The sequence below is a fragment of the Balaenoptera musculus genome, chromosome 9, assembly GCF_009873245.2.
Source record: "Balaenoptera musculus isolate JJ_BM4_2016_0621 chromosome 9, mBalMus1.pri.v3, whole genome shotgun sequence".
NCBI classification, from domain to species: domain Eukaryota; kingdom Metazoa; phylum Chordata; class Mammalia; order Artiodactyla; family Balaenopteridae; genus Balaenoptera; species Balaenoptera musculus.
In genome coordinates, this window is record NC_045793.1 from 77,430,090 (window position 1) to 77,443,859 (window position 13,770).

The window sequence follows — 13,770 nt, forward strand, 5'->3', positions numbered from 1 at the left end:
ATAACAAAGTTTAAAACCATTAATAAATCTCTCCTTCTATAAATAAGAAAATATTTAAATTTGGAGGTTAAAATGACTCCTTGAAAATTATGGTTTGGTTACAAAATATAAAAACTATTTAGTCTATATCTCCTAATAAGTACAAATATTTGAGATACTTTTCTTGCTCTTCACCCAAAAATGCCTACAACAAATACAGTTATTAAGAGTACTATGACAATCACATAGCTCCAAAAAGAAGCAAATAACCAAGTATGTGGGAATAGTCTGTTTTAGAATTTTAGACATTCAAAACCATATAAAGTATTATGAAACTAAGATAAGAAAAATATTTCAGACGTTTCAAAACAGAAATAAACTCTCAAATGAAAAATAAGAGTAAAATAATAAACTACCAATAATAATCACGTAAGAAGACTAATATCAAGGGAGAAAAAGGTCACTGATCAAAATGGGTTATATAAAAACTAGTTCCACATGATGTAAATAATTAGTTCTTTTCAATTCTAGAAAAATTTAAAAAACTCCACAAAAGAAGCAGGCAAAGGTCATAATCAAAATATTAGGAAAAAAGATTAATAAACATGAACTTACATTCAATCTCATTTGTAAATAAAAACAAATTAAAATAACAGAATGTTTTATATATTTCACATTAATAGAAGACCAAAAAAAGATGTTTTCCCCTTACCAAATTAAAACTTAAAAATATTAATATAATAATATAATGAGGATATGAGAAAAATAACCACATATATTACTGTTGGTACAACCTTTCTGATAGACAATATAGCAACATATATTAAATATAACATAGCACATATATCATAATGTGCATACCCTTTAATTTCAGTAATTACAGTTCTAAGAATTCATTAGCTATTATCATTAATATAAAATAATTTTAAAGAAATTAGAAAACTATGTAAAAAATTTTTTCAGTGATATATGACAGCATGTTTATGAAAGGGAAATTTGGTAAAAAACTTTGGTAAGTAAAAAGGATATAAATTATGGTTCATTCATACAATGGAATATTATATATTTGTTTAAAAATGAAATGGAAATATACACAAGGGAATAGAAAACAGATGCTCAAAAACTTGTACATGAATGTTACAACAGTACTAGTTATAAGATAAAAAATGGAAACAATCTAAATGTCCATTAAATGATTAATGGAGGGACATCCCTGGTGGCTCAGTGGTTAAGAATCCGCCTGCCAATGCAGGGGACACAGGTTTGATCCCTGGCCCGGGAAGATCCCACAAGCCGTGGAGCAACTGAGCCCGTGCTCAGCCCGCGCGCCTAGAGCCCGTGCTCCACAAGACAAGCCACAGCAATGTGAAGCCCGCGCACCGCAAGGAAGGGTAGGCCCCGCTCACCGCAACTAGGGAAAGCCTGCATGCAGCCACGAAGACCCAATGCAGCCAAAAATAAATAAATAATATTAATAATAAATTAATTAAAATGATTAATGGATACACAAAATGTGGTGTGTCTATATAACGAAATATTAGCCATAAAAAGGAATGAAGTACTGGTACCTGTACAACATGGACGAACCTTGAAAACATGCTAAATGAAAGAAGCCAAACATAAAAGCCACATATTTTATGATTTCATTTACATGAAATGTCTAGAATAAGTAAATCCATAAGGACCAAAAGTGTATTAGTGGTTTCCAGGAAATGGTGGGGAGGAGAGCAGAGGAAGTGACTGCTTAGTGGATATAGATTTTTTTTTAAAAGAAATTTAATTTTATTCTAAGAATTTGAAATAGAGGAATTTAATCAAAACTGGGCTTTATTTTCTTTTCCCTTTTTTTTTTTTTTTTTTTACTTTGGCTGCGCTGGGTCTTCGTTGCGGCGCGCTGGGTCTACGTTGCGGCGTGCAGGTTCTTCATTGCCGTGTGTGGGCTTCTCTGGTTGCAAAGCGTGGGCTCCAGAGCGCGAGGGCTCAGGAGTTGCAGAGCGCGGGCTTAGTCGCCCAGCAGCATGTGGGATCTTAGTTCCCCGACCAGGGATGGAACCCACGTCCCCTGAATGGTAAGGCGGTTTCTTAACCTCTGCACCACCAGGGAACTCCCTAGAGTTTCTTTTCAATGTAATGAAAATGTTCTGGAACTGACAGTAGTGATAGTTTCACAACACTGTGAATATACGAAAATCCAATGAATTGTACACTTTAAAGTAGTTAAAATGGTGAACTTTATGTTATGTGAATTTAATTTCAAGTCAAAATACTAATAAAACAAAATGAAATGGAAAAATATAGTATGGCCAATACTAAGGGTAAAATACAGGTCATAACAAAGAAAATACACATATTGTCTATGTATATACATTCATATGTATATACACAGATAATTTACATGACAGATATACAAAAAGTTGCCAGCTGCAATTATATCTGGTATTTCTGGAAGCTTTTATTAATACTTCCTATGGCTTTATATTTGAACCTCTTGCTATTTTTACATGGAGTAGGGGTAAGAGGGAAGGCAAAAAATGACTGGCAGTCCAAGAAGACAAAAAGTATATATATACAGAAAGGGGTTAAATTAAGGAATCATGCTAGAGCTTTATGATTTTCTTTCTTTCCTTCTTTTTTTAAAAACACAGTAGAACATTAACAAGAATGCAAAGTCAAGTAGTCTACATGGCCAGTATGGGACAAAATCTTAAAATGAAGAAAGAGGTTTTTCAAAAGGCATCAGAAAAACAAGAAATGATAAGGGCTATAAGCTTAGAAGTAAATAAAAGTTTAGGAATATGATTTTAATCAAAAAAGCTACATGAGGAACATGGAAATCTGAGTGACACAAATTTTTTCAGTTACCGTTTTTGTTTTAACCATACTTGCAGAGTATGGTTAAACAGAGACTAAAGCTCTCTGTTTTTAGAATCTACATAGTTGTTTATTTACTACCGAACCTTAAATTTACTATATTATATAGAGGTTAATTTTATTTCCTATACAATTTAAGACACTGAACCAAATTTACCATGCTACATATAACCCTGGATGTTTCAAGAATTTTTTGAATATTATGATTTCCAGAGATACAAAATCTGCTGAAGGTTTCCTACATTTCCAAGTGTATAATGGAAGTACATTCCAAGTACAAAGTGGCCTTGTCCACTGTCTAAAAGCCAAACTTTGGTAACCTTCGGAGCCACTTTCTTATCTACTGTATCATGTTTTTTTGGCCTGAGTAGGTGGGTTTTATTGGGTGAGTTGTGTTCTTATGTTACAACAGAAACAATTCAAGTCTCATTTTGTGTGCACACCAAGAATCAAAAGTTGGAAAACCTTCAAAAATGAACAAAGAAAATTCAAAAGCCAAATGGATAGGTTTATCTTTACCCATTGTTTCTAAAAGTGTTATTACTACACTTCAAAAGGTGGCCTCATGGGGAGGTAACTGTTTATCATTTAAGTCAGGAAGAGCTTTGAGGTTCAAGCCAGTGTTCCTGAACAATGCTTAGGTATCATAACAGTTCAACTGGATTGGAGAAATTCTAAAATGTCAAGTCACAGGCGTTCTACCTTATTTTAAGAGTCTGAATCCAGATACTATCAGAGAAAAAAACAAAAACAAAAAACCCAAAAAAAACCAACCCAGAGTTTAGTACTCTGGGGATCAAGAAGTAGGAATTTCTCAGTTCTGTTTTCCAGCAAATATTCACTATGTGCCTACCATATCCCAGGCACTGTTATAGAAATGTGGGATACATCAAAGAACAAAACAGACAAAGATCTTTACCCTAACAAAGCTTACATTTTAGCAGAGGTAAAGGAATATAATAAACAATGATCATAATGAGTAAATCTCATAATATGTTAGAAGCTAAGACTTAAAAAAAAAGTAGGACAGGGGCTTCCCTGGTGATGTAGCAGTTAAGAATCCGCCTGCCAATGCAGGGGACATGGGTTCGAGCCCTGGCCTGGGAGGATCCCACGTGCTGCAGAGCAGCTGGGCCCGTGCGCCACAGCTGCTGAGCCTGCGCTCCAGAGCCCGTGCTCTGCAACAAGAGAAGCCACGACAAAGAGAAGCCCGCAGACCACAATGAAGAGTAGGCCCTGCTCACCACAACCAGAGAAAGCCTGCACGCAGCAACAAAGACCCAACACAGCCAAAAATAAAAACAAATAAATTAATTTAAAAAAAAAAGTAGGACAGGGAAAAGAGGTCAGGAGCGCTTGGGGTGAAAGGAGGAAAGGTGAGTTATAATTTAAAATATGCTGCTAAAGCAATTATACTGCAGTAAAGATGTTAAAAAAATAAAATAAAATAAAATATGCTGGAAGGATTTAGGCTTCAATGAGCAGTTTTGAAACAGATGGGGAGTTAACCATTTGGATATCTAGGAGAAGTGCAGTGGTGCTCTATGACAGCAATGTGTCTGGTATAGTCAAGAAAAAGGAAAAGACCCATGAGGCTAGAGCACACCAATTTAAAAACAAAAAAAGGATTCTCTGTACATAAGTATAATGGGGAAACAATATTTAGAATCAAGACAAACATCTAAACTGAATGTGAGTCAGCAAGCCCAATGTTAATAAGCATAATTAGCAGATTAATTCATAGGAAATTTGATATATTCAATAGTATCTCATTATATTTGGTCATTTTTTCTTCAATTAGTAGTGTATTGCTAATTGATGGGCTTTAGTCCTCTATGATACTCAGAAGATTTTTCATTTTAATCAGTTATTTTCCATATAACCTTTATGAAATTCACTACTGTATCCCATCCCCACACCACCTAGCTGAAGTTTATAAGATTGTTTCTTTTTTTTTTTTTTTTTTCAAGATTTTTTCTGACATATTTTTCTTAAACTGTCTGGTCTACAATATACGACTATAATCAAAGTCACAGATGACATTTTAAAAAATGAAATTTTTGTATTTTTAGAAATCTGCTGTATTTTATAAACATTTTAATGACTGTTAACTCTATGTGTAAATGACTGTTGAGATATTTTATACCACGACTTGTCCATTTTTGAGTTTCTTACCTTGACTAGTTTTTTGGTGAACTGGAATATTTCAAATGTTCTTTCTTCCAGAAAAGTGATCTCCTTCTTGATATTTACATATATCTTGTGCTTAACATTGTTAAGGGAGATTAGAGTAATTTAATCAACAAAGAATTCAGTATGTTTGGGCAAGATTTATTTTTTTATTTTTTTATTTTTTACAAGAAGCAGACTTTATTTCATAGCATTTACCAAAGTAGCATCCAGAGATGGTGAAGAGACATAAATATAACATTTTCCTAGCGTCCAGAGATGGTGAATAGACATAAATATAACATTTTCCTTGAAAATAAGTTTAACAAATTTTTAAAAAGAATAACGAGTTTTTTTTAAATTGAAGTATAGTTGATTTACAATGTTGTGTTAATTTCTGCTGTACAGCAAAGTGATTCAGTTATACATACATTCTTTTTTTTAATATTCTTTTCTATCATGGTTTATCACAGGATATTGAATACAGTTCCCTGTGCTATGCAGTAGGACCTTGCTGTGTATCCACTGTGTATATAAAAGCTTACATCTGCTAACCCCAACCTCCCACTCCATTCCTCCCCAATCCCCCTCCCCCTTGGCAATCACAAGTCTGTTCTCTATGTCTGTGAGTCTGTTTCTGATTCATAGATAAGTTCATTTGTGTCATAGTTTAAATTCCACACATAAGTGATATCATATGGTATTTGTCTTTCTCTTTCTGACTTACTTCATTTAGTATGGTAATCTCTAGCTGCATCCATGTTGCTGCAAATGCCATTATGTCGTTCTTTTTTTTTTAAATTTATTTTTATTTTTTATTTTTTTCAATCTCCCATAAAAAATGAAATTTTAATTTTTATTTGAGTCACTTTTATGCCCCTTTCTTGTGTGGAGCCTTCCCTGACCCATCCAGGCAGAAAGGATTATTCATCTTTTTGCGCTACATCACGCTCATTAACACTTCTACTATGACTCAACGACACTAATATACATCATTATTTGTTAATGTATCCTCCCTTTGCCCTCCAAAACTGAGTTTCACGTGAAAGCATGCCTGATTAATCTTCGTATCCCATTCCCTAGCACAGGGCCTAGATGGACTGCTAAATAAGAGAATGAATGGGATAAAGAGAATAGGGTGTGTATGTGTGGAAAAGATTAGGGGAAAAGGGAAAAAAGAGGAAGGCATTCATACAATGTCAAATTTAAAGCATCTGCTCCAGAAAAAGTATAGGGAACTCACACTATGACTCATTTCCAAAGCAGAGGAAAAGTGAGTTACATTTAGCCAAGAAACACGTGAAGGGCTGATGGTAAAGGGATTTTCCTTGGGGTTTCCTTCTACTGTGCTCTATGAAAAACTACTCAACTTCCTAAAGTAACTCGGGATCAAGGAGTGGTAATTTTAAGTATTACAATGAAAGAGTGGGATCCTCGCCATTTTAAAATGTTTTAATGGAAAGCGATAAAATTTGAGGGAATTATAAATATATATTTTAACCTACAGTAAATTTACTGTTGGTATACAGTTCTATGATTTTTTTTTAAATGCAAGCAGTCATGTGACCATGTCCGTAAGATACGTAACAGTTCCACCACCCAAAAAAACTCCTTCATGCTGACACTATATAATCAACACCCCCAAACTCTAACCCCTGATAACCACTGAACCTCTTCTCCAACACAATAGTTCAGCTTCTTCTAGAATGTCATATAAATGGAAGCATACAGTATCTAACCTTAAGAGTTTCACTTCTCTCACTTAGCATAATACATTTGAGATTCAAGCAGGTTGTTGTGTGTAGAAAGAAGTTTTTTCCTTTTATCGCTCAGTTTGTCCATTGTGTGGATATATAACAGTTGGTTTATCTAGTCATCACATAAAGGACATTTGGGCTGTTTCCAGTTTTTAGTGATTATGAATAAGGCTGCTATGAACAGGTCTTTGTGTAAAGATAAGTTTCCATTTCTCTTGAGTAAAGGAGTGAGATTTCTGGGAAACTATTCTGCATTCCCACCAGTAACACATGAGAGTTCCAATTTCTCCACATCCCCACTAGAACTTGGTATAGGTGCGCAGTAGTGCCTAATTGTGGTTTTAACTGCACTTCCCAAGTGCCTAATGATATTGAGCTCCTTTTCATGTGTTTCCTTGCCTTCGTTCATTCGTTCGTTCATTCATTCATTCATTCATTTATTTATTTATTTATGGCTGTGTTGGGTCTTCATTTCTGTGCGAGGGCTTTCTCCAGTTGTGGCAAGTGGGTGCCACTCTTCATCGTGGTGCGCGGGCCTCTCATTATCGCGGCCTCTCCCGTTGTGGAGCACAGGCTCCAGACGCGCAGGCTCAGTAATTGTGGCTCACGGGCCTAGTTGCTCCGCGGCATGTGGGATCTTCCCAGACCAGGGCTCGAACCCGTGACCCCTGCATTGGCAGGCAGATTCTCAGCCACTGCGCCACCAGGGAAGCCCGCCATTGTTTATTTTCAGGGGTAAAGTATCTGTTCAAATCTTTTGCCCATTTTTATTTTTATTTTTTTAATATTTATTTATTTATTTATTTGGCTGTACTGGGTCTTAGTTGCGGCACACGGGATCTTCATTGCTGCGTGCAGGATCCTTGTTGCAGCATGCTAACTCTTAGTTGTGCCATATGGGATCTAGTTCCCTGACCAGGGATTGAACCAAGGCCCCCTGCATTGGGAGCTTAGAGTCTTAACCACCAGGGAAGTCCCCTTTTGCCCATTTTTAAATTGGGTTAGTTCTTTTCATATTACGTGTTTATAGTTCTTGGGATATCCTGGACACAAGCCCTTTGTCAAATATGTGATTCGCAACTATTTTCTCCCAGCCTATGGCTTGTCTTACTCTCTTAACAATGTCTTCTGGAGGACAAAAGTTATTAATTTTGATGAGGTCAACACTTCGTTATTTTTTGCTTTTATGGATCATGCTTCTATTGTTTTATCTAAAATCTGTTTGCCTAATTGAATGTAACAAAGATGTTTTATATTCTTAAGGTTTTTATACTTTTACATTTAGTCTATGATCCATTTTGAATTAATTCTTGTATGTGGTGTGAGGTATGACTCATAGTTCACTTTTTGCATACAGTAATCCCATTGTTCCAGCACCATTTGTTGAAAAAGATTATCAATTCACCAATGAATTGTCTTTTCATCTTAGCCAAAACCAGTCAAGCATATTTGTGTGCCTCTGTTTCTGGACTCTGTTCCATTCCACTGATCTATATGTAAAAGCTTTCACCAATAACACACTCTTTTAATCACTGTATCCTGACAGTCTTGAAATCAGAGAGCTTGAGTGTCCAACTTTGTTCTTCCCTTGTGAAATTGTTTTGCCTTTTCTACTTACTTTGTTTAGCCATTTATAGAATCTGCTTGATATCTACAAAAAAACCTGCTAAGATTATGAAAGTGCATTGAATCTATTGATCAATACAGACAGAACTGACATGTTAACAATGTTGAGTTTTAGAGGAATTATCTCATCTAAAATGTCAATAGTACTAAGGTTGAGAAACCCTGCTGTAGACATCTGTAGATGCCTGCTACTGAATGTTTGTGTCTAACTGAATGTTTGTGTCTCCCCAATATTGAAACCTAATCCCCAATATGATGGTATTTGGAAGTGGGGCCTTGAGGAGGTTATCACATCATAAGCCCTCACGAATGGGATTAGGGCCTTATAAAAGAGACCAAGAAAGAGCCCTCACTCCTTCCACCATGTGAAGACACAGCAACTTTCTGTTGTTTATAAGCCATCCAGTCTATGGTATTCTGTTAATGTAATCCAAATGCACTATACCATTTAAGGAAGTTCTCTTCTCATACCTAGTTTACGGAGTAGTTTTATCATGAATTAATGTTTTTAGTCTGTTCATGAAATGAAATACATGAATTGATTTTCAAATACTGAAATGTCCTTGCATTCCAGGGCTTGATTTGTTAATATTTAATTGAGGATTCCAGTATCTATTTCCATGAGGGGTAGTGATATATAGTTTCCTTTCCTTGTAATATTTTGTCTAGTTTTGCATCAGGCTAATGCTGACCTCATAAGATGAAGTGGGAAATATTCTCTCCCTTCCTATTTTCTGGTAAAGATTGAGTGGGATTATTATTATTTCTTTAAGTTGTTGGTCACAATCAACAGTAAAACCATGTAGGCCTGGAGTTTCATTCGTTGGAAGGTTTTCAACTACCTATTCAATCTCTTTAATAGATATAGGACTAGTCAACTTATCTATTTCTTTGTAACTCTTGTTAGGATTTGTCTTTGAAGAAATTGGTCCATTTCATCCAAGTCAAATTTATGTTAAGAGCTGTTCATAGAATTTACTTATCCTTTGAATATAGGGTCTATAACGATATGTCCACTTTCCTTCCTGATACTGGTAATTTGCGTCTTCTCTTTTTCTTGGTCACTCTAACTAGAGGTTTATGAATTTTATTGATGTTTTAAAAAAAACCCAGCCTTTCACGTGATTGGTTTTATCTATTGTTTTTAATTTTATCAATTTCTGCTTTTATCTTTATTGTTTTATTCTTTCCACTTGCTTTGGGTTTAATTTTCTCATTTTTCTAGTTTCCTAAGGTGGAATCTTAGATTATTAACTTTAAACCTTTCTTCTTCTCTAATATAAGCTTTTAATGACTTAAATATCCCTCTAAGCACTGCTTTAACTGCATCCCATAAACTTTGATATGATGCATTTCATTTTTCATTCAGTTCAAAATACTTGCTAATTTTCCTTGAGACTTCCTCTTTGACCCATGAGTTACTTACAGTTTTTTTTAATTCCCAAATATTTGGTGATTTTTCAGATCTTTCTGTTCTTAATTTCTAGTTTAAGTCTGTTACAGTCAGAGAACATATTTTGAATGATTTTAATTCTTTTTTTCTTTTTTCTTATAGTAATTATACAGCTTTTTTTTTTTAATTTTATTTGTTTATTTTTGGCTGTGTTGGGTCTTCGTTTCTGTGCGAGAGCTTTCTCTAGTTGTGGCAAGTGGGGGCCACTCTTCATCGCGGTGCACAGGCCTCTCACTATCGTGGCCTCTATTGTTGCGGAGCACAGGCTCCAGATGCGCAGGCTCAGTAGTTGTGGCTCACAGGCCTAGTTGCTCCGCGGCATGTGGGATCTTCCCAGACCAGGGCTCAAACCCGTGTCCCCTGCATTAGCAGGCAGATTCTCAACCACTGTGCCACCAGGGAAGCCCGATTTTAATTCTTTTAAATGTGTTAAGGTCTGTGTTATGGCTCAGAATAAGATCTTTTTGAATGTCCCATTTGCCCTTGAAAAGAACATACAACCTGCTGTTACTGGGTGGAGTGTTTTATTAATGTCAATTAAGTCAGTTGGTTAATAATGCTGTTCAGATCTTTTATATTATCGATACCCTGTCTACTTGACCTACTGATTATTATGAGAAGAGTGCTGTAGTTGATAAGTACAACTGTGGATTTTTCTGTCTTTAATCTCCAGTCAGTTCTACCAGCTTTTGCTTTTTGAAGCTCTGTTTTATAAAAATATCTTTTTATCTTTTACTTTTAAACTATCTGTATCACTATATTAAAGGTTTTTAAAAAAATTAACATTTTTTTTATCCAAACAATCTCTTTTAATTGGTGTGTCTAGATGATTTATATTCAATGTAATTAATAATACAATTGGATTTAGGTCTACCATTTCATTGTTTTCCATTTATCCTTTTTTCCCTCTGCCTTCTTTGGATAATTTTAATATTTTCAGCATTCCATATTAATTTATCTATTGGATTTTTGCTGGATCTCTTAGCTGTTCTATAGTCATTGCTTTAGGGATTACAATGTAAAACCTAACCTTTGAGACTTTTGGGACAACATCAAATGCACCAACATTTGCATTATAGGGGTCCCAAAAGGAGAAGAGAAAGAGAATGGGCCTGAGAAAATATTTGAAGAGATTATAGCCAAAAAACTTGCCTAACATGAGAAAGGAAACACTCAGGTCCAGGAAGTGCAGAGAGTCCCATACAGGATAAACCCAAGGAGGAACACACCAGGACACATATTAATGAAACTGACAAAAATTAAACACAAAGAAAAATATTAAAAGCAACATGGGAAAAGCAACAAATAACATACAAGGGAATCCCCATAAAGTTAACAGCTTATTTTTCAGCAGAAACTCTGCAGGCCAGAAGGAAGTGGCACGATATATTTAAAGTGATGAAAGGGAAAAACCTACAACCAAGAATACTCTACCCAGCAAGGTCTCATTCAGATTCGATAGAGAAATCAAAAGCTTTATAGACAAGCAAAAGCTAAGAGAATTCAGCACCACCAAACCAGCTTTAGAACAAATGCTAAAGGAACTTCTGTAGGCATGAAAATAAAAAAAGAGGCCACAACTAGAAACAAGAAAATCACAAATGTGAAAGCTCACCAGTAAAGGCAGCCATACAGTAAAAGTAGGAAATTATCCACACACAAATATGATATCAAAACCAACAACCATGATAAGAGGAGAGTACAAATGCAGGAAATGGGAAATGCATTTGAAATTAAGGGACCAGCAACTTAAAACAACCTTGTATATATAGAGACTGCTATATCAAAACCTCACAGGAACTGCAAACCAAAAAACCACAATAGATACTTACACAAAAAAGAAAAACCCACCCAAACACAACACTAAAGACCATCATCAAATCACAAGAGGACAAAAGGAGGAACAGAAGAAAAAAGACCTACAAAAACAAATCCAAAACAATTAAGAAAATGGCAATAGCAACATACCTATCAACAATTACCTTAAATGTAAATGGATTAAATGCTTCAACCAAAATACACAGACTGGCTGAATGGATACAAAAACAAGACCTGTATATATGCTGTATCAAGCCACCCACTTCATATCTAGAGACACATACAGACTGAAAGTGAGGGGATGGAAAAAGGTATTCCATGTTAATGGAAATCACATAAAGGATGGAGTAGCAATACTCATATCAGACAAAATAGACTTTAAAATATTAAAATAAAGGTGTTAGGGCTTCCCTGGTGGCGCAGTGGTTGAGAATCTGCCTGCCAATGCTGGGGACACGGGTTCGAGCCCTGGTCTGGGAAGATCCCACATGCCGCGGAGCAACTGGGCCCGTGAGCCACAGCTACTGAGCCTGCGCGTCTGGAGCCTGTGCTCCGCAACAAGAGAGGCCGCGACAGTGAGAGGCCCGCGTACCGCGATGAAGAGTGGCCCCCGCTTGCCACAAGTAGAGAAAGCCCTCGCACAGAAACGAAGACCCAACACAGCCAAAAATAAATAAATAAATAAAATTTAAAAAAATAAATAAAGGTGTTACAAGAGACAAGGAAGGACGCTATATAATGGTGATGGGATCAATCCGAGAAGAAGTTATAACAATTGTAAATATATATGCAACCAACATAGGAGCACCTCAATATATAAGGCAAATGCTAACAGCCATAAAAGGGGAAATCACCAGTAACACAACAATAGTGGGGGACTTTAACAACCCACTTATACCAATGGACAGATCATCCAGACAGAAAATCAATACAGAAACATAGGCCTTAAATGACACATTACACCAATGGACTTAACTGATATTTATGGAACATTCCATCCAAAAGCAGAATACACTTTCTTCTCAAGTGCACATGGAACATTCTCCAGGATAGATCACATCTTGGGTCACAAATCAAGGCTTGGTAAATTTAAGAAAATTGAAATCATATCAAGCATCTTTTCCGACCACAATGCTGTGAAATTATAAATCAATTACAAGAAAAAAACTATAAAAAACACAAACACATGGAGGCTAAACAGTATGTTACTAAACAACCAATGGATCACTGAAGAAATCAAAGAGGAAATTAAAAAATACCTAGAGAGGGCTCCTCTGGTGGTGCAGTGGTTAAGAATCCACCTACCAATGAAGAGGACATGGGTTTGAGCCCTGGTCCAGGAAGATACCACATGCTGCGGAGCAACTAAGCCCATGCGCCACAACTACTGAGCCTGCGCTCTAGAGCCCACGAGCCACAACTACTGAGCCCACATGCCACAACTACTGAAGCCCGTGTGCCTACAGCCCATGCTCTGCAACAAGAGAAGCCACTGCAATGAGAAGCCTGTGCACCACAACAAAGAGCAGCCCCCGCCTGCCACAACTAGAGAAAGCCCGCATGCAACAACAAAGACCCAACACAGACAAAAATAAAATAAATAAAATAAATAAATTTTAAAAAATACCTAGAGACAAATGACAATGAACACACAACGATCCAAAACTTATGGGACCTGGCAAAAGCAGTTCTAAGAGGGAAGTTTATAGCAATAAAGTCTTACCTCAGGAAACAAGAAAAATCTCAAACAAACAACCTAAACTTACACCTAAAGCAACTAGAGAAAGAAGAACAAACAAAACCCAAAGTTAGTAGAAGAAATCAAAAAGAACAGAGCAGAAATAAATGAAATAGAGACACAGAAAACAATAGAAAAGATCAATGAAACTAAAAGCTCATTCTTCGAAAAGATAAACAAAATTGATAAACCTTTAGCCAGACTCATCAAGGAAAACAAAGGAGGGGGCTCAAATCAACAAAATTAGAAATGAAAAAGGAGAAGTTACAACTGACACCGCAGAAATACAAAGGATCATTAAAAGACTACTACAAGCAACTATATACCAATAAAACAGACAGCCTAGAAGACATGGACAA

The 13,770-nt window shown here is 36.0% G+C and overlaps 1 protein-coding gene across 6 annotated transcripts in view; it reads right to left on the reverse strand.

The window, feature by feature from the left end:
- RUNDC3B (RUN domain containing 3B) overlaps positions 1-13,770 on the reverse strand; it is a 155,736-nt gene that overhangs the window by 97,431 nt on the left and 44,535 nt on the right. The window lies entirely within an intron of this gene.